The following is a 22,941-nucleotide window of genomic DNA, read 5'->3' as shown; positions in this document are numbered from 1 at the left end:
TGCCAAATAAAAAGCATCAATCCGGTGTTGCCAATGACAGAACCAACTGATAGATAGACTCACTCAAATTAATTATCTTGGTCTGAACTCCACTTCCATCAGAAGCAAGGGTGGATGGCAATCTAACTACCCATGCAATGTTGTGAAGTGGTGTGCATTGCTATCACAGAGTAAGGAACATATGGATTACTCCAATGTTTCCCAACCTGCAGATTGGGACCCAAAAGTGGATCTCAAAGCCTCTGAAGGCAGGTCGCAGGCCAGCCCTCTCTAATGGTGGCTCCTGCCTTTTGCATCCTTCTCTTTCTTTCCTCCTCACCCACTTCTCACATTCTCTTCTCCACATTCTCATCACCCACTTCTCCACTGCCTCAATAATGAGGCAGGAAAAGCCCATCTGGCCACTGATAACTTCTTGGTAGTAGCTGAAAGAGGGGTTGGGGGGCAATTGGAGAGTAGGTGGGAGGTGTTCAGCATGCCATGGGAAAACTAGAGGAGGATAGAAAGAGGCATGTGTATGTCTTGGCCAGTCCCCTGCAGTGCCTCTTACCTGCTGCGGGAGATGTACCACACTGAGTCCCTTGCTGTCAACCTCTCCACTGTCACCTGCCATCTTCGTTTATCTCCTGTACTCAGTGCCACCCCCAAGCACCCCTCCTCAAACTCCAGCTAGCAGAGGTGGAGGGCATGAACTCCCATTTGCTTGGGGTTCATAGTGGAGGCATCGGCACCCTTTGTGCTATGTTTGTTGGTTTCTCAAAAACATCTGGTTGGGCACCATAGAAAATGGAATGCTGGAATAGATGGATGTCGAAATCATAGTTTGCCTAAGGCACCAAAAACACTTGGGCCAGCCCTGTACAAAGTAAATTTAGATTTTTGGGTCACCATACCAAAAAGATTGGGAACCACCGCTCTAGAGGAAGAGGGAGTCATTTTACCTCATTTCACATGAAATGATTATTTCATTCACTCATTAATTTATCTGTTTATTGGATTTATATAGCGTCTTGTGCTTAGTATGCTCAGAGCAACTATAAAAACAAATGATGTTAAATTTTCAAGACAGAAATTGGAGAACTGGCTTGCCTTGCAAGTGGAAACTGATTGCAGTCCTTCTAGGTTTCCCCCCTCTGTTCAGGCTGTGATGTGGCTGGTGCCAGCAGCGTGGGTGGCAGCTGCAGGTAATATTTTATCAAGTGTAAGCATTCTTTATGTGTATATGCGTGTGTGCAAAGGGCTGTCAAGTTGCAGTTGTCTTATGGCGATCCCATAGGGTTTTATAGGCAGGTGAGTAAGCAGAGGTGGTTTGCCATTGCCTTCCTCTGCAAAGTCTTCCTTGGTGGACTCCCATCCAAGTCCTGATCCTGCTTAGCTTCTGAGATCTGACAAGATCGGGCTATACTTTGCCATTCCACACCCCCAAGCATTCTTCGTACCACCCTCCTTTTCTTTATTTGAGAATTCTTATTTGTTTTATTTAAAATACTTAGGTTCTGTCATACAGGTCCTATCAAGACAGCTTAAAAGCTTTCAACCGTATGAAACCATGCAACATGAATTCTGAAAACACTAAGATTGAAGGCCTACAAAAAATAGCATCACAGTTGCTCATCCAAAACCAAAATTAACCTAAACCGAACACAGATGCCCACTGAAAGTACCACCATTAACGTTGAAAGGTATTGCTAATCTCTCAAAGGGAGTGTTTGCCTTTGCCCTTGCATGTCAAACCTTCATCTACCTCAATACAACCACAGCTCCTAAAATTCATGAAAAAGGATGGGAGGAAAATGTTTTGGACCTCATTTTCCTATTTGGACAGGCCAAAATTATTTATGAAATTTTCCATGTTGATTGAGGGAACAGTAACAGAACGGAAATAATGTCCAGAACCTGGTATTGGAAGGCAGTTGAAACAGCTCTGTTTGTTCTAAAGCAATCACACCAGGAACAATAAGGTCTGTGCAATTGTGGTACCGCAACAGAGAAAATGAATAAACCTCACAGGCTAGCAATTCCCATAACCCTTGAAAACGCTTCACTCTGTTCATGAGTATGAACAGTAACCACAGAAATTATAGAAGCCACTAAAAAGCCAGGGTGGTCTAAGCCTTCTTTCCTCTGTTGACTGGTTCCAAAAATTCTGGAGTCCAAGTGAAGGCATGGCTACAACAAAAAATGAGCTTACCTTGTATATAGTGGCTTAGTGGCAAGGCCTCAAATTCTGGCCATTTTAGCCTTTTCTGATCACGTGGCCTTTTAGCTGTTTGGAAGAACAGGCTAACTTTTTAAAGGAAATGTGCTAATGCATATAAGACAAACAGTATTTATTTGTTTGCATCCTGCCTTCCCCGGCCCAAATTGGGCTCAGGGCAGGTAACAACATTAAAACTATAATACAAAAACCATGACACATGTACTTTTCAAACCAATAAATATCAGACCATATTAGGCAGCATAAAACCATATTAAAACAACAGATGGCTCTCGATAGAGTATCACAACCGCTGAGAGGCTCAGCAGTCAGACAGTCCCCCTCGCAAAGTTTGTAATGAACAAGATAGAAAAAAGGGGGGAGCTAGGGAGGCCAGCACAGAGGACACCCGCGGCTGTCCTCAGTTGTAGGAAGAACTTCATCTATCCCCACGTCAGTTCAGATTGTAGGTGAAGGGTGCATGTTTGAAAGTTCCCCTGATCATTAAAAAAAAAAAATCCCTCCACATAGAAAACTAGCATATCAGGGAGTAGAATAGTTCTCCATGAACTATTTGCCACATGATATAGATATGGATATTAGTGGTAATGACAAGAAAGAAAGAAAGAAAGAAAGAAAGAAAGAAAGAAAGAAAGAAAGAAAGAAAGAAAGAAAGAAAGAAAGAAAGAAAGAAAGAAAGAAGGAAGGAAGGAAGGAAGGAAGGAAGGAAGGAAGGAAGGAAGGAAGGAAGGAAGGAAGGAAGGAAGGAAGAGACAATAAAGTACATGAGATTGTCCTATTTATCATTACAATTCCCACTTGTTCCTCTCTCAAAAAAATCAAAAGTATATTGTGGTATCACTGAGAGCACAGGCTGATTCTTCACTTAGTTTCCATTACAGTTGTTGCAAACTTCGCTGTGAACGTGTATGATACTTCTGAGCAAACCTATTTCAGATTTGACTACAAAGCTCTGGCACATTCCAATAATATGCCCATGAAATGCATTTCCCAGAATGTTTCCCATTTTCCCATTTTACTATCACAGGTTGTTCAAACATGTTTTGTGAATAGGGAAGACAAACCATCATTTGGACAGATGGTAAAAGCACTCAGACAACCACTCTCAAGCGGCAAGCGACATCTCATGGTACTAAAACAGCCATATAAATCAGGAGCCATCCTTTTCCCATTTCTCTTCCTCACACACACAAACATGCACGCACACTCACATTTGAAAGCCCCATGGTGGGATTGCCATAAATTGGCTGCAACTTGATAGAACTTTACACACACACACAAACCCAGAGCATTGCTAAGCAAAGTTACACCTTTCTAAGCCCGTTGACTTCAATGGACTTTGAAGGGTGTGACTCTGTTTAGTATTGCTCTGTAAAATCAATCAGCATGTAAGATTGCCTTGACTGTTAGGAATAGAGCTTGTGGGGAGTAGTTATTGGATCATGTATACTATTTTAAAGTTTAAACCAAAAATTAGATTTGAAACACCAATCATTTGTCATATTTTGGACTTATCTCAGCATTCTTCGCCTTGTAATACCTAGAGAATCCTATGACATTAACAGAGAACCTCACAGTCTGTGTTCAGCTTATAGATGAATACATTTTTTTTTAAAAAACCCTGACATTTACTTATCCAGGTGTTCTGGATGCCTATCATTTTCTGGCACTGATTCTACCTTAAACTGCTTTCTGCACAAATACCAGGAGGATAAAATTCCTCACAATGTGAAACAAGTTAGCAGAACATTGACTTTTTTCCACTTGTCAGTCTCTTTATCATTTCAAAGCTCATTGCTGTTTTTATTTAAAAAATAAATAAAACTGAGCAATGAATAGACTTCTTTTTAAAAGACTCTTTGTACCTGCTGAGGAGGCCAGATGGCCATAACAAATTTGTCAGTGGAATTTCTTAAGGTTCATTCCAAGAGGACGACAGGCTCACAATACTCCTGTAGTTTTGAATGGGGCAAAGAAGAGACTTGAAGGAGATGCTTTAAAAGTGAGGGGTTTATGCATGTCAGTCATCCTGCAAAACATTTACCCGATCCATACAGCTTCTCATCAAATTTCCAAACAGGAATATAATCTATCCATATCTTTAGGTATGTAGACAAGAGTTGTTCCAAGTTCACTTTTGCTGCAGGGATTTGTAAAGCTGTTTCCAGATTTGAGTTCATTCACAGTTCTTCTTTGTTAGTCAGCATGCTTTTCTTCCACAATAGGGAATGGACACTTCATGTTCTAGTCCAGCCATCTGAATTCCTTTTACTACTGGTCACAGGAAAACTGGCAAGCCCTGCCATAAAGAAACATGCCATCTTCATTTGGCAGATTCCAGAAAGGTGTGTTTGTTTTTTCACCTCCATTTCACTATGTCATTAAAAATGAGATCCCTTCCAAGAAGACAGAGAAATATTATTTTGAATTTTTTTACGTCAAAACTGACATTGAATGAACTCATTATATAGTCTTGTAACCTGGTTCCATCCGACTTTCTGGATTACAGATGTAAGACAATTCCAGGGCTGGATTGGGTTGTTAAGGCAGCAAACTGAGCCAAGTGACCCCTAGGGTGAGTCTGTACCTCATATCATTGTAATGATGGCCCTGGTCTGAGATGAGTGGTCCGTGCAATGCTGCCTGCAAGTCCACTCCTGGACAATTCCCATTATTTTAAATGTTCAGCAAGCAACCCTAAAGCTTCATTTTGTGTAGTCATTAACTCTGAAGAGATCAATTTCTCAATTAATCTCAGCACTGCTGGACATGCTTTTGAGAGATGGAGATCCACACCTTTTCCAGCACCAACATGCATTTTTACACGTTGAAAGTTTGGGCCAGAACTCCTAATGAAATACTATTGTGTGATGATATTCATGGAATATTCTGTAGATCCAACATACCTTCATGTTCATATCATGACCATGAAACAGAATCCAAGGCAGGATTATACAGATGCAAGTAAGCTCGAGTGTCAAAGATAAGTAGGCTTGATTCTCAAATTCTTCTGCCTCACAGTGTCACATTCATGTCAGGTCATGGTTGCTAAAGAAAAATGCGCTGAGGGAAATGTTGAGCAGGCAGGGTGGAAGGGTCAGATAAGTGAGGCTTGGAGCCACCACCACTGCGTAGGGTGTAGTGCCAACTTGACATTTTCTTATCATGATCTTGCTCTTTAAATGGACATGTCATGAATTAAGAAGAAGAAGAAGAGTTGGTTTTTATATGCTGACTTTCTCTACCACTTAAGGGAGACTCAAACCGGTTTACAATCACCTTCCCTTCCCCACAACAGACACCCTGTGAGGTGGGTGGGGCTGAGAGAGAGTGACTTGCCCAAGGTCACCCAGCTGGCTTCCCGTGTAGGAGTGGGGAAACAAATCCAGTTCACCAGATTAGCCTCCGCCGCTCATGTGGAGGAGTGGGGAATCAAACCCGGTTCTCCAGATCAGAGGTCACTGTTCCAAACCAGCGCTCTTAACCACTACACCATGCTGGCTCCGTAACAGCACAGTTTTTTAAAAAAAAAACTGAGTTGTGGGGGGTGAGGAATCAGCACAGCACGTGGGGCATTGCATCCATTGGATGTGGCTGTGGATGTAATCCCTGTTATTTGTCCTGTAAGGAGTGCTGCATAGATTTTATGTGGCAGAACATTAAAAAATGACATGTCCAATAAATAGCCAGAAATGGGGCAGTCTAGAGACCCAGCGTGGTGTAGTGGTTAAGAGCAGCGGACTCTAATCTGGACAACCAGGTTTGATTCCCCATTCCTCCACTTGAGTGGCAGACTCTTATGTGGTGAACTGGGTTGGTTTCCCCACTCCTACACATGAAGGCTGCTGGGTGACCTTTGGCTAGTCACAGTTCCCTCTGAACTCTCTCAGCTCTACCTACCTAGAATCATAGAGTTGGAAGGGACCACCAGGGTCATTTAGTCCAACCCCCTGCACAATGCAGGAAATTCGCAACTACCTCCCCCATACACCCCCAGTTACCCCTAGTCCATACCTCACAAGGTGTCTGTTGTGGGGAGAGGAAGGGAAGGCGATTGGAAGCCGGTTTGATTCTCCTTAAAAGGAAGAGAAAGTCAGCATATAAAAACCAACTCCAACTCCTCCCCCACCTCTTCTTCTTCTTCTTCTTTTTCTTCTTCTTCTCTACCACCTCATTTTCTGCATGTGTGGATAAGGCCAAATATTGAGTTTGGTAAGAGGAGATTATGACAAACTTTTAAACATTTCATAATGAAAACAGTGGCCCTTCAAGTGTTTAAATCTGCTTAGATTGGGTCAATTTTTTCTTCCTATTTTCCTGTCCCTGTTTCAAACATATAAAAAGTATAGCTGTTAAGCTATTAGGTAACCAGTTTTTTTAAAAATCAGGGGCACTCATTTAGTCAAACTACTGCACAGAGAAACTGATATTCTGTTACTGAATCATACTGAGCATTAAAGAAAGATTGCCAGTAGTTTCCCAGAAAGCATAAATGTTAAATGTGTTTAAAAGTGGGTCATTGTAAAAAAAAAAAGCAGAAGAAAAAGAAGAGGAAAAAGAAACATACCTACAAGGCTGCATTATAGAATCATGCATTGCAAGTGTAAAATAGAGGGGTTTACAGTACTTCTTTCATTCCATAATATTATGAAAGATGCCCACGAAGTTTTCAAAAACCACAATCTCTGCAGAATTAATAAGTGCTTCATCAGATTTTCATAAACTCCAATATTGGTGTGAAAAATGTTTTGTAAAGGGTGAAAACCTCAGCCCCCCCTTCATCTATTGCTCTGATATGCTACTGCTTATTTGTTGAGCTTTTCCCTTCATTCTCTTGATGATCCCTCCCATTGAACCAGGGAGCACCTTTAGCTGTTTAGCTACTACATGGTTTGAAGGGAAAATGTAACAATACTTAATTGAAGACTGATCTGTTTTCTAACCCGAATTGTCCTAAATACTTTGTTTAGGCTCAGCACTCCTGCAGGTTTCCTACAATCAAGCAAAGCTGTTTTCATCCTATTCATCCTATTCCCACACAAAACATGCTTGCACTGAGGCTCCGGAATTAGCTTTTAAACATGTAGTATCCATAGAGATGCCAGGTTCACCACAGGGCTGGGGCAGCTGTGGGCACGTGCACACGATGACAGCTCTTCTGGTTTTACTTCTGGAAGCGCCACGTCACCATGGACTATTTAACACTCAAACCCCCAAATTTAACACTCAGTCCCCCTATTTAAAACTCAAAACCCCAAACCCTAAACAAACAAATTTTTGGGGTTGGAGTGCAAAACCAGCCATGGCGATACAGCGCTTCTGGAAGTCAACCCGGAAGTGCCGTCATCGCATGCATGCACCCACGGACACACGCAACCGCAGATCCAGAGTGGCTGGGTGGATTGGTGTGAAATTACACGCCAAGACCACCCACCTGGCAACCATAAGTATCCAACATTATCACTTTCTCTGACACAGTTTTTGAATCAGAAAAACTGGGCTGGCTGCATGGTTCAGGAGGCCTTGATCTTATGACTTGTCATCAATTCCCTGCTCAGATCAACCACAGCTGGCAGAGCGAGTGGTTGCAGCTAGTACCTGGAGGTTGGCAATGACAACCCTACTGATATGGGTGGTCACCACTTTGCATGAACAGGGGAATGCCTGTCTTTTCCAGCTTCAGTATGTGTAATCAGATACCCAGTTTTTGGGAGGGTACATGTTCCCATGCACCAAAGCTGGGAAAAGGCACATTGCTCTTTTCACAAAAAAATGTCGACCCTATATATCAGCAGGATTGCAAGAAGCACCATCTCTCCTATGTGCAAAATGGTAATGACTGAAAAGGGCTTCCTCTGCTTCATGAAAGCTACATGAGCTGTGATTCCTTTTTGTAGAAATCTTCAGGCTGAATGGCCACTTAAGGCTCCTCTTCATTCAAACTGCACCCTGGGTTTCTCTTCATTGCTTCTTTTTGAAAACTCTTTGCCTTTCTTTGGGAAGTGTTGGGAAAACATTGCGGAGATAATAGGCTGTCTGCCTGGGGAAAGGTAGTGCCTACAAAGTAAGGAAATCCACTGTCGTACTTTCCTGGCATATTCCCAGCTTCCATCTCAGTTCCTGTTCTATGCTTCGTAGGCCGGTTGCAGATTAGTACAAAGGCCTCCGTGGTTTGCCTTCAATCACTCTGGATTATGCACTTTTGCCAACTCAGTGGTTTTCCCCCTCTAAATGTTATTGTGTTAAATTGGCCAAATTCTTGTCTAGTGGTCAGTCTAGTGGTCAGAAATGCAGTGGTTTTTCTAACAGTGGTCAGTGTGTTTGTTTTTCAAGGGGATTTCAGAATTGGTTTGGAAGCAGGGAAAACAATGCTTGTTCAGAAGCTAAACCCATAGGTTGCTGACCCATTAAGAATCCAAGCAGGATATGAAGAAATTGTTGAAGTTGATTGTTGGATGAGTTTCAGACTTTCAGATAAATCAATCTGGCCACCACATTTCCCCCAGCAAAAGCAGAGTAAGGGAAAGAGAAGAGAAATTACTATTTTTATTGCTAAAATGTGAGAGTAGCAGACTCTACTTCTAAAACATGAGGGCTAATTGGAGAAATTCCAGTCATCGAATACTAGGGTTGCCAGTTCTGGGTTAGGAAATTCCTGAAGATTTTGGGGGTGGATCCTGGGGAGGACAGGGACATCAGTGGAGTACAGTGTCCTAGAGTCCACCTTTCAAAGTAGCCATGTTCTCAAGGGGAACTGATCTCTGTAACCTGTAACTTCCAATGTAATTCTGGAAGATCTCCAGCTACCACCTGGAGACTGGCAACCCTACCGAATACTCTGGTTTTTTAATTGCGTGTTTCAATTTGGTAATTCATGGCAGAAAGCCATGACTAATTTCAGAAGTACTGTAAAACCTTGGTTGTTCTAGAGGGTATTTTGTGTAGTCTGATTTTTTAATCTGAGTTCAGTTGATTGACTGGTTCTTTCTTTCTTTCTTTCTTTCTTTCTTTCTTTCTTTCTTTCTTTCTTTCTTTCTTCCTTTCTTCCTTTCTTCCTTTCTTCCTTCCTTCCTTCCTTCCTTCCTTCCTTCCTTCCTTCCTTCTTGATTGTTTCTTATAAATTTGTTTTTATTTTATTGTCAGCAAGTTGCCTTTTTAACAGAAAGGTATGACCTTAAACATATTTTAAAATAAATGCCAGAAACCTTCTCTTCCTGCCATCGGGTCAACAGTGTGACATCTGGGTTTCCCCAGAAGTGACGTCAGTGCTCTCTAGGAATTGCCAGATTTCTGGCAATTCATAGAGAGGACTGACATATCTTTTGGATTTTCCCTGGAAGTGATATCATACCATCATTGGAGCCCTATGACCCCTTCCCCTGGACTCCCGCCACTTGCCAGGCTGTGCCTGTCTACCCTAGCAATCACTCTCCTAAAAAGAACCTGGAGCTGTGTAATGCATTTGATAGTACTCCTTAGTGATTAGAAAAAATTGCAGTTGACCACACAATAATGCTTTTTAATTGCTCATGTGAACAATTGCTCACGTGAGTAGACCACTCAAATGAGCAATTATTTGTGAGAGTTCCATTTTTGACTGAATTGACTCAGAGAAACAAGATAAACAACTGTCATGGCTCAAAATGAAAATGCTGATTTTACTGCCATCAAATGCAAAATACCACTGACCTTGAGTTGGGAGGACCAAAGGTTCCAAAAGCATTTGAGAGGTTCTTTGAAAAGTTCCATTGAGAGGTTCTACTCATTCCTGACCAGGGAAGTGTCTAAAGGTAACAGACAACTGCATTTCACACTCTTCGGATGGTCCTTGTTTGGGTGAATTCTGCTCTCTCCACTCCTCTTCAACTTGTCTCTGAAGACACAGACAGGGCAATGTTGATCAGATACATAGAGGACAGTATGCCATCATCAGCCAAGTCTATCTTTCCTTTTCGTCTGGCACATTTTAAAAAATTATCCCACACCTGAACATAAATATTGCTTTTAGAGACATGAATATAAACTAACTGCAGCTGTAAAGAATGTCTGTTGTGAATCAGTGTAGGGGTTGTATGGCTATGATTTACCACGGCTTTCTTGTTATGTAAATTATGCATTTAAAAGCAATTTTATGATGTACCACTCAAAGCACTAACATGGCCAAAGATCATCATTATCAGAAGACGGCAAGGACTTAATGTGGACAGAATTATTTTAAAAACAAAGGTGGTGGTGCTGATAGATGATGTTATGAACTCTCAGTTCTGGAAACATATGATATGTGATCCTTTCTTCAGTGCCTGGTTCAATAGGACATCGAGTACGTTGGTAAACCTTGTATTCCTCCTCTTCCCTTATTCCACACCTTAAGCCAGCTCTACAAGCAAGTGCGAAAGTGCAGGTGTGAATTGCAGGTGCTAAATCTGGCATCGAAGTATCCACTGGGAATACTGCCAAGCAAACACAGCTGAAGTGGAATAGGTATCTCTCCTGACACCAGAATGCTGAAGGAGCCAGGTCCTTGATCTGCAATCCGATAGCAAGACCTGCAGCCTCCACTGCTCATGTTGTTTCTTTTTCGGTGACAGTTTTATAGTCAGTTGTATAAAATTATGCATGGTTTGGAGAGACTTTTCTCCCTCTCTCAAAATGCCAGAACGCGGGGTCATCTGCTGAAGCTGGAGGGTGAGAGATTCAAAACAGATAAAAGGAAGCATTTTTTTTCACACTATGCATAGTTAAATTGTGGAACTCCCTGCCCCAGGATGTGGTGATGGCTGCCAGCTTGGAAGACTTTAAGAGGGGAGTGGACATGTTCATGGAGGAGAGGGCCATCAATGGATACCAGTCAAAATGGATATTAGTCATGATGCATGCCTATTATCTCCAGGATCCAAAGAGCATGCCTATTATCTTAGGTGCTGTGGAACACAGGCAGCATGGTGCTGCTGCAGTTGTCTTGTTTGTGGGCTTCCTAGAGGCACCTGGTTGGCCACTGTGTGAACAAACTTGATGGGCCTTGGTATGATCCAGCATGGCTTCTCTTATGTTCTTATGTTCTCCCATTTCCTTCACGCAGACTTCTACTGGAGGCACAGGCCAGCCCCGATCACTCGGATGGCAGGCAGTCATCTTTGATTTTTTCTTTTGCTGACTTCCTTCATTTCCCCGAATCCTTTTTGTTTGTTTGCTTTATTCCATTGTTTTAAAATGTAAAGTGAGCTGACCTCCCTGATCACAGTTTACATTCCACTGCTCGCTTGTTCCTTCTTTTGACTGTTTTGCAGAATGGAAGATTTATCATGGAGTCCCTGTGTCGTCCAGTACTGTTTTCAGAAGGTTCTGTTCCTTCAGCCCGCTGAAGGTTTTTGGTGAGCCGGCTAACAAGAAATAGTAGTGTGGGCTGGTTCTTGTTTCTATAGATAGTTGTTGGTTGTGCTCGTACAACTCCTAAACTTGTTTCCTTCAATACATCATTTGTAATATTTGTTGTTAAATTATAGCACGGGGAGCTCCAGTCTTACACAGTATCTCCAGAATCTCCATATCAACTGTGGAGGAAGCTGAGAAGATTTTGTTACCATAATTGTCTTTTTCTGCTCCAGTAAAAGGTAAACGTAAAGGTCCCCTGTGCAAGCACCAGGTCATTCCTGACCCATGGGGCGACGTCACATCCTGACGTTTTCTAGGCAGACTTTGTTTGCGGGGTGGTTTGCCAGTGCCTCCCCCAGTTATCTTCCCTTTACCCCCAGCGAGCTGGGAACTCATTTTACAGACCTTGGAAGGATGGAAGGCTGAGTCAACCTTGAGCCGGCTACCTGAAACCAACTTCTGTTGGGATTGAACTCAGGTTGCGAGCAGAGCTTCGACTGCAGTACTGCAGCTTTACCACTCTGTGCCATGGGGCAGTTCTGCTCCAGAACTGGCATTAATTCCATCTGTTGCTTCTGGCTGCCCTGTGAAATGGTCAGAAATCTACTAGCTCTGTTGCCCAAGAGGGATACAAAGCAATTCTTCAGATTTGTTTGCTTTCTTCCAGTCAGTACCAAGTGGGAATTTACAATGTCTTTCTCTTGCTGACGTTCTATTTACAAGAGAAAAAAAGGTACCTTCTGCTAAACTGTCTTCCATTCATCTTTATTTCTGACAGTTTCTCTCATTTACTTTTAACGATGTATCTCTTTTTTTAATTGTTCAAAATTGGCAATTGAATAGTGGTATATTACTGTACCATTACAGCAATACATGTAACAGGTTCTCTGAATTCCCAGCTTTCATTTTAAAAAGAAGTTTATAGCCCCCTTTCCTTGTGGAGATATGCTTTTTCCTTTATATCTTCACAAGGAAAGGGGTGATAAACATGCTATTTTTAATGAAAGCTTGGAATTCAGGGAGTCTTACGTATATTGCTATACTGTTATTTTGATCTAACTCTATTCAATTGCTTATTTAAATAAATAAATAAATAACCCCCAGCGGTGACGGGAGAAAACGATCACCATGACATCCATGGAGTCCAGGAGTCTGCCAGCCCCGTAGCCAATTTCCATCTCTGAGGGTGGGCTCAGCCATCTCCGATGGCAGCAGCAGGAAGAAGCCTCAAGTGGCAATGATCCTGTCAGGATAAGTCCAGGGCTTGTTCGGTCCTTTCCTTTGTAAACTTTAAAGGACCACGGGTGGAGGCCAGGTCTAGCTGGCCATCAGGTATTATGGTTCATTCCTAAGAGTTGCTCCAGTCTACGCCCGTTGAAATGAATGGGCTTAGACAGGAGTGACTCTCCTTAGGAATGCACTGTTAGTCAGCAGCTCTCTTCCCATTTTAAAAGCAAGACAGAGTCGCCATCTAAGAACTGTTTCCTGGTGCTCCCTCCTCACCGGCGGGAGCTTTGTTGTGGTAGGGCCGGGGGGGGGCAATTCTTCACTTCCGGGTTTATCCTGGAAGTGATGGGGCGCTCTAGCATGCTCCTCCAAAAACTCTGTGGAAACCATCGAGGTTTTGGAGGAAGGTGCTACAGCTTCCCTGTCACGTTTGGGGTAAACCCGGAAATGATGTTATTCCCCCCCCCCTTCAGCTGGCCTGCTTCTGCCCGCTGACCAGCTGATGGTCGGCGTGCAGCCTGGTTGCTTGGTGGTCAATTGCAGTTGGGAGCCCTAGCTATTTGTCAGGGAAAGAGAGCAATGCGTGTACATACGACAAATATGCCTGTGCTATGTGTAAAGTTCAATATAAAAGAGTTAAAAGGTCCATTACCCAAGCGCACATTAAATCAAGAGAAGGATAGGAATCGAACCCCAAAGTCATAGAATCATAGAGTAGGAAGGGACTACCAGGGTCATCTAGTCCAACCCCCTGCACAATGCAGGAAATTCACAACTACCTCCTGCCCACACACCCTAGTGACCCCCTACTCCATGCCCAGAAGATGGCCAAGATGCCCTCCCTCTCATCATCTGCCTTAGGTCATAGAATCAGCATTGCTGACAGATCTTTCTACTCTGCCAATCTTTCTACTCTGTCTCTTGAACAAAAGGGCCTTTCACCTCTGTTTGAATACTCTGTACAGTTGGAATGTAAATTATTGTTTTGGGTTTTGTCTGTATAACGCATTCGGATAGCTTGTGCCACTTTGAAACAAAACAAAAAATGAAGCTGATATTCCTCTGGTAATTGTGTTACTCTTCATGCTCTTTTCCCCAAGTTCCTGATATTTGTGGCTCCATCGTTGTGATGCTTGGGTCATTTTACTTTTTTTCCACTGCTGTATGGTGCTCCCCCTCCCCACCTCCTGAGTTGTCAGTGCACACGAAACAAGAAACTGCAAGTGCCTGTTCTCTGAATGATCCCATGTTCCCGGCATGTGGTTCTCATTTGGCGAGGCTCAGAAGGAGCAGTGTTCTCCTAACCGCTCCAAATAAAAACCATCTCCTTGAAAACGAAGGAGTCCAATGAGAGGTGATGTCCTCAGGATGTCTTTTAGCCAAAGCCGGCACAAAAAGATGCATTCATTTGCAGGCTCTGCTGCCCTCGCCAGCTCAAGCAGAAGGCCTGTTGCTCCCAATTTCTAAAGCTCCACTTAAGATTCTGGGTATGAGAGAGTTTACATCAGGGAGTTGCTGGGGTCATGTTGAATCAGACCTAGGAATAAAAGTAAAATGTATTCAAGGTTTGAGTAATTCTGACCAGCTTATCAAGGGCAACATCCCCCCTGATTTGCTGTCATGAACAAGAACACTGAGGCTGTTCTCTGTTAAAATAATGATCTGGAGCCAGAAAGCCGGTTACAACCTTGTCTAGGTTGTGGGTGAGGCTATGAAGTCTTAATTTATGTTGTCATCCCAGGATGAAGAGAGTTTTCTTCTCATCCTTGGCCTGGCTTAGAGATATACTGGGAACAGTCTTAATCCTGAACCCAAGCCAGCACTGATCCTGTTCAGTAGAGCAGTTGTTCTGAAGTGTTTAAATGTGAATTACACGCTCTTCTGGCGTGCATCATTCTTTTCCAGTGATGTGCACTTGGATGGTGAGCCAGTTAATTTGTCAGTAGCTAGGCCACTTGGATATTTGATGCTGCATCTAGAAGTCCATTTCTCAAAATCAGCTACATTGTTAATAGCAGCCGCCATAGGATTGTTAAGGTGAGCTGAGATTTATTTTTATAAGTGATCTTGGAAGATTTTTCACTTTGGCAAGCTATCTCTTTCCTAAATACCTAGAAGACACAAATTGCCCATCCCTGTCTTTTGTCTTGGGAGGTAGTTGAGAAAAGCTTTGGAAAAATTAGTGACTGTTATTATGCTTTTCTCCCCTCTTTGCTATTTACTCCTTTACTCTTTCACTGAGACCTTAGAGTATTTCTTCATTCATTAGAGAGCCACAAGCCAGTAACAGTAATTACACAGCTGCCTAGAAGGAGGGAATAGGGAAGGACCTGGTCACCCCAGGGCTCTGTGGACCTGGATAAGTCATAATTTGTTTTCATATGATGTTTAGATTGGGTCTGAGTGATGACGCAGGGTGACTGATGCTGGAATGAATCTTTGTCCAGGGGCTTGTAGTTGCTGTCAGTTATTCTGCTAATGGCTGGGTCTCAGTTGAATAGTACAAGCACAGATTCAGGTACAGAACACCATTTGCACAGCTGCTGTATCTAAAAGGGTCCTTTAGAGATCCACAGACTGGAACACATGGTGGAAACTTTGTTTGCCTTTCGAAATAAATAAATAAATCATCAGCCACCCAACCATACACTCCATGGCGAAGAGAAATACTTTTTCATAGCGTGATGAAATGTAACTGAGGCCCACACTGACCATTTTCCTTTGGTTAGATCACTGATTCCCAAAGTGTGTGCTGGGGCTCATGTCTCTTCCAGAAGAACAGAAATGTGCCTTGAAAAATTAAGGCACCACATTATATGCATCCATTAGACTTAGGTAGCCCATGTAGTTCCACATATTTGCAATATAGAGCTATAAGAAGAAGAAGGGTTAGTTTTTATATGCTGATTTTCTCTGTCTTTTAAGGAGAATCAAACTGGCTTACAATCTCCTTCCCTTCCTCTCCCCACAACAGACACCTTGTGAGGTAGGTGAGCCTGAGGGAGCACAAAGAGAACTGTGACTAGCCCAATGTCACCCAGCAGGCTTCATGTGAAGGAGTGGGGAAACTAACCCAGTTCACCAGATTAGAGTCTGCTGCTCATGTGGAGGAGTGGGGAATCAAACCCTTTTCTCCAGATTAGAGATGATTAGCTATCATCTTAAGAGAAACCAGGATTCACTGTATTACACCTCACAGGCATGGGAGAATTGCACCATGACCAATATCCAGAAAACACAATCCCATCCATGACTTCTGATTGACTAGGGGTGTCCTGAATGTCACAGTGAACATGTCTGGCAGGCAACTGTGCCCCTTTTGACAGCCATGATCACTTGTAAGCCAAGCCTTGGACCTCGTCCCCCCAGTGTGATCTGCCCTGAACATCTGCTGAACTGCTTTGTAGCTACACAGTAGTTGTGGGGTACACTTTCATTTGCTTCTGACTTGTGGGCACGTTTACATCATCATAGAAGGTGAAACCGATTCTCCCTCGAGGTCATGGATGGGCCAGATAATTCAATGACATGTGAGACAGAAACTATGACTCCCTGTGATAAAACACAAATGCATGAAATAAAACGGTAAATACAGTTTTGAATCCATAACTGACTGAATGGTTTGCTCGCTCTTAATGTTAAAAAAATTTCTGTGGAGCGTTGTGTAGCAGTGACAGATCTGCAGTGGGGAGAGGAATGGGACTCCCATTGGGCTGTGTGAGAACGTATATGCATGGCATCATGTTGCCAATATCACTGTACAGTCCAAATATGCAGAAAGCAACCTACTAGACAGGCTTGAGCTGCTCACAAACAGCTGAACTGTCAAAAAAAATTGCCTCCCTGTTCACAACTGGTGAGTAGAACGTGAGCTGAACAAGCAGGTGCTTGAGTGCCCCCTTTATTTGACTGCTGGGCGGGATGCTGCGAAGCAATACTGGCCGGGTTATCCGGCAGTTGCAAGGAGGATGTCTACCCATTGTCCTGGCAGAATTAAACGCGCTTCCACCTTGAATTCTCTTCTGAATCCTACGGCCCACTTATTAAAACAAAATGCAAAAGAGTGGCCTAAATGCAATTCCTCTTTGATCTTGTTGCACAGGTCTCTACTTAGACATGTGCATGAAGAACAAAACCAGTTGCTTTAACTAGGCAATGGTGAATTTTCACAGTGGAAAAACTTAGGCAGGATAGGCTGGTGGAAGGGAAGTACAGGAGATATAAAGCAAAACGATAAGATGAATTGTGACAGCAGAAACTATTATATAGTAGCGGTTTAATATTAAATGTTTATACAATATATATGATATATATAAAAGAATATATATATATAACATAATCAGGTTAGGTAAGTTTTTTTTAGTAAAAGGCGAATTATATATATATGGTACTGAAGTATAATAAGCAGTGCATTCTGTAGGTTTAAGTAGACATTTAGTCTTTCATCTTCTCTATATGGTTTGCTCATATTTTATATGTACAAATATAATGTTTTTTTTAGTACAATAGATGGTAGGAGGGTTATAGACCTGCTCTGAATAAGGGTTGATTTGAATGGGAGACTTCCAAGGAATACCAGGGTCCTGACACTGACACAGGCAATGGCAAACCACCTCTGAAGAAAACCCTACAGGACTGCCATAAAACAGCTGTGACTTGAAGGCAAAAAGAAATTGAAACTAAAGGAGAAACCATGTGCTGGAAAGCCATCAAATTTTTGCGAACTATCACACTCTAATCCTTTCAGATTTTTGATGTCGCTGCAAGAGGTCAGCAACGAATGTCTTCAAATGTTGATGCTCAAATACAGGTTGAGCTACGCTTTGCATAAGTGACCAGAGCTTGTTTCTGGGAGGTCAAACCTGTATCTAGGGTTGCTAAATTCCAGGTACTAGCTGGAGATCTCCTGCTATTACAACTGGTCTCCAGCCAATAGAGATCAGTTCACCTGGAGAAAATGGCCGCTTTGGCCATTGGACTCAATGGCATTGAAGTACCTCCCCTCTCCAGACCCTGCCCTCCTCAGGCTCCGCCTCAAAAATCTCCCACCGATAGCGAAGAGGGACCTTGCAACCCTACCTGTATCAGAGTTACCCAGATCAGAAGGCAGAATTCAGAAATATTATTAATAAGACAGAATGCTACAATTTAAGGACAAGTGCATGTTATAAACACTCAGAGATTACACCACAGGGATCAGGGATTCAGAAACTTGTAATTTTTTTTTTAAAAAAATAGGGTGGTTCTTTAATGGTTGAGGAGCCATGTTTCATCACTCTTTGAGTTCTTTGTCTAAAAACCTGAATTAAAAATATTTTTTTGCTAGTATATATGATGGGACACACCCAGCAGGACAAGAATGGCAAGCCCAGTGCCAAAAGGAAGAACAGAAAAAGAAAACATAAGCTGCAAAAGAGGAGAACCAGCCTATAGAAATAAACCAGAAATACAGTTCAACTGTAACTCATACTGGGACTTGATGTTTTCTGTACTCTCCCACAACACAAAAGAACCAAGTGTAGGAGATGAATGGAAGAACTGTTTTTACTGGGATGCTGTTGAAAATAGCTGGCTTGTGGCAAGGCAAGTGAGCCTTTCCCTAAGCTGTAAGCTTTAAAAGTGCTAACCATTTAAATCAGGGGTGGGGAACCTTTTTCCTGCCAAGGGCCATTTGCACATTTATGACATCATTCAGGGGCCATACCAGGTGTAGATCTCCCGGTGGGTGGGGGGGAAGAGGCTAGGGTTGCCAGGTCTCCAGCCACCACCTGGAGGTTGGCAAGCCCAGGGGAGGCCACACAGAGAAGGCCTGCAGGGTGCCCCCACTCCCCCTCCCAGGTGGAAGGGCAGCCAGCAGTGGGCCCGAGCAAACGAGGTGCCAGGGGGGCAAGGGAGGAAGGAAAACAGAGAAAGAGGAAAAGGGAGGGAGAAAGAAATGGAGAGAGAGGAAGAAAGAAAGAAAGAAAGAAAGAAAGAAAGAAAGAAAGAAAGAAAGAAAGAAAGAAAGAAAGAGAAAAGGACTGAGGGAGACAAAGAAAGAGAAAGAGACAGAGAAAGGAGAAAGAGAGACAAAAAAAGAGGAAGAAAAGAGAGAAAAGCCTTCCCCCCCACACATACACGCACGCTGGCCCCGCGCGACAGGGCCCAGGCTTCCCCTGCCCACACACACACACGGCGGCGCACAGAGCCCCGTGTGACTGGGCCCAGTCTCCATGCCCTCTCCTCCCCAGAGTCCACAAAAGGGCCCCCCCCGAAGCCCGATCGGCTCCTGCATGTGTGCTCTGCCGCCAGGAGCCACCAGCCTCTTTCCCCCTCCCTCTCACTGCTCAACAGCCGACAGTCGGCGAGAGGAGGTCCAAAGGGCGCCGCAACACCGCTGTAAGCCATGGCACCAGGAATACCCTCTGGGAGGGCCATCCTGCGCCCCGCCTCTGCAGCAGGGCCCCGGAGCTCCCGAGGGCTACAAAAGATGTCCTCGGGGGCCACATACGGCCCCCGGGCCTGAGGTTCCCCACCCCTGATTTAAATCATGATTCCAGTTGAAGTATCCACATTTTGCTAGCAGTTGCCAGGAAAGTGTGGAATGGTTGTGAAGAGTTATCCGGGCTGTGTAACGGTTGTCTTGGAATTTTCTTTCCTGACGTTTCGCCAGCAACTGTGGCAGGCATCTTCAGAGTAGTAACACTGAAGGACAGTGTCTCTCAGTGTCAAGGGTGTAGGAAGAGTAATATATAGTCAGAAAGGGGTTGGGTTTGAGCTGAGTATTGTCCTGCAAAAGTAATGTGCTAATCATTGTCCTGTAAGTATCAAGATAATGTGCTAATGAGGATATGGTATGTTAATATGGAACCATTGTATCCTGAAGTGATCTGTTAATGTGTGTAATCCAAAGCTAATCTGCATGGCTATTGTTGAATGTTGTCTTTGTTAGTCTGGAGGTTTTTTAGAACAGGAAGCCAAGCCTTATTCAGTCTTAAACTCTCCTCTTTTCTGTTAAAGTTGTGCTGATGTTTATGAATTTCAATGAAATCAGCAAAAGACAAAAGAGACCCCCTCACCTCTGTAGGAGTATATCGTATACCTTGCAGCTGTGGAGAAGTTTACATCGGGACCACAAAACGCAGCATACAAACAAGGATAAAAGAACATGAAAGATACTGCAGACTTGGCCAACCTGAGAAATCAGCAGTGGCTGAACATGGACTGACACAAACAGGACACAGGGTCTTATTCCAAGACACTGAAAGACTGGACAATTCTACCAACTATTTTGTCAGATTGCACAGAGAAGCCATTGAAATTCATAAACATTAGCACAACTTTAACAGAAAAGAGGAGAGTTTAAGAATGAATAAGGCTTGGCTTCCTGTTCTAAAAAACCTCCAGACTAACAAAGACAACATTCAACAATAGCCATGCAGATTAGCTTTGGATTACACACATTAACAGATCACTTCAGGATACAATGGTTCCATATTAACATACCATATCCTCATTAGCACATTATCTTGATACTTACAGGACAATGATTAGCACATTACTTTTGCAGGACAATACTCAGCTCAAACCCAACCCCTTTCTGACTATATATTACTCTTCCTACACCCTTGACACTGAGAGACACTGTCCTTCAGTGTCACTACTCTGAAGATGCCTGCCACAGCTGCTGGCGAAACGTCAGGAAAGAAAATTCCAAGACCAAGGTTACACAGCCCGGATAACCTACAAGAACCAATGAACTCTGACCGTGAAAGCCTTCGACAATATTTAGGTTGTGAAGAGGTTCTCATTGTGGCACCATTGGTTATGTCAAGGGTTGCTAACCTCCAGGCGGTAGCTGGAGATCTCCCGCTATTACAACTGATCTCCAGGTGACAGAGATCCGTTCACCTGGAGAAAATGGCCGCTTTGGAAGGTGGACTCTATGGCATTATACTGCATTGAAGTCCTCCCCACCCCAAGCTCTGCCCTTCTCAGGCTCCACCCCCAAAATCTCCAGGTATTTTCCAACCCAGAGCTGGCAACCCTAGTTAAGTGTAAAGTCAGGAATAGTTAACATGCAGGATCTTTGATTCTTGTAACTTCTGTAGATGGGAGGGAAGGCAGCACGGTACAGCCCGATCTCGTCAGATCTCGGAAGCTAAGCAGGGTCAGCCGTGGTTCGTATTTAGATGGGAGACCACCAAGGAATACCAGGGTCGCTGTGCAGAGGAAGGCACTGGCAAACCACCTCTGTTAGTCTCTTGCCTTGAAAACCCCATAAGGGGTCGCCATAAGTCTGATGCAACTTGATGGCACTTTACACACAAACACAACTTCTGTAGATGAGTATAATGCATTCTATGGTACTATAAGAAATGAGAAAAAATGGAAACCTTTTCTGGAGTTAGTAGGAGTTAAACAGTGAATTTAAAAAACCTCAGCTGTCTTTACTGTAGTGAATATAGGGGAGGATTGGGGAAAAAAGCATTTCTAGCTAACAGGTATGAGAGCTGGAACATTGTGGAGTTGAGTGTTACAGTCAGGCCAACCTGATACTTCCAGCTTCGATTTTAAAATTATACAACTATTTTGGCTGCTAGCAAAACATGTGAGGGTGCCAGCCCTGGCTGGTATGTATGTCACTTTCATGTCCTTGTTTAGTCTCTCACCTATTGGATGCAAGTGTGTGTGTCTCCCTGCCCTCATTGTACACTCAATTTAAATGCTAATACATTTGTGTGGTTACTCAACTTCCATGCATGATGATATCAATGACTCATTCAACTGTGATAGGGCCAAGGCCTTGAAAGCATGTAGATATGATCTTTTTACCAGTATGAGAGAGTTAGAGCTCAGAACGAGATGGGCCTGGAAGGTCTCTTTCCCCTCTTTCCCTTTGTACATGATCCCTATATTTGATGCAAAAGGCTTTGTAACAGCAGTTCCAAGTAAAGGGTAATGCAGAAGCCATGCTCTCAGTGCTATCTTTGATTTGGTGAAATAGCATGAAGAAAATCCTTTCTTTCTTTCTTTCTTTCTTTCTTTCTTTCTTTCTTTCTTTCTTTCTTTCTTTCTTTCTTTCTTTCTTTCTTTCTTTCTTTCTTTCTTTCTTTCTTTCTTTCTTTCTTTCTTTCTTTCTTTCTTTCTTTCTTTCTTTCTTTCTTTCTTTCTTTCTTTGCAAACCAGTGACCAAAGGCATCCACATAAGTAAGCCTTTCACTTGCTGATTTTATGTTTTCTGTCTGCTTTTTCTTTTTTAAGAAACTACCTTTATTTTGCAAGAGTGTTTTCTAGCAGGGTATCAGGTTTTGCGCCCGTGCTTTAGGAAACAGCCTAGATTATTTGGTTACATGCTTTCTTGAAAAGGTCTTCATGCTCTGATTAGCAGATGAACTGTAATAAAGTTACAGTTTTTTTTGTTCTGTTTCTTTCATGTTGTCATCACAATATACAATGATTACATATGTATAGTTAACCTTCTTGCCTTCTAAGCCCATTTGTCTTCCTTCATAACCATTTGTATGGTACTAGCATTGATAAGACCTTCAAGGTCTTATAAATTAAAATATAGTAGCGAGAGCGCCACTGGTCCTGCAGCCCTTCCAAAACCAAATTATTGGCTCAGAAGAGAAAGCACTTCCTGGCTTCAGTTTTATTGAGGTAATGTTTTAATTTTGCCAACACACAAGGTTCATCTAATGAAAAAAGCCTGGTATAGCTGGACCATCACAGCCAGCCTTCATTCCCTTCCAAATCCTCCAATGTTAACATCTGGCATTTTAGAGATTGCATTTTGTATTCTTGAACGTTTTCCACCCCTACACTCATGCGTGGTAAACTCCCACTATCCTAAGAGAATGGGGTGTTGGAGGAGAGTGTTACGGATACCCCGGACTGCCCAAAAAACAAATCAGTGGGTTATAGATCAAATCAAGCCTGAACTGACCCTAGAAGCTAAAATGACTAAACTGAGGCTGTTGTATTTTGGTCACGTCATGAGACGACAAGAGTCACTGGAAAAGACAGTCATGCTAGGAAAAGTTGAGGGCAGCAGGAAAAGAGGAAGACCCAACAAGAGATGGATGGACTCAATAAAGGAAGCCACAGCCTTCAATTTGCAAGATCTGAGCAAGGCTGTCAAA

The sequence above is a fragment of the Euleptes europaea genome, chromosome 7 (genome assembly GCF_029931775.1).
Source record: "Euleptes europaea isolate rEulEur1 chromosome 7, rEulEur1.hap1, whole genome shotgun sequence".
NCBI classification, from domain to species: Eukaryota; Metazoa; Chordata; class Lepidosauria; order Squamata; family Sphaerodactylidae; genus Euleptes; species Euleptes europaea.
This window is presented reverse-complemented; position numbering follows the sequence as displayed.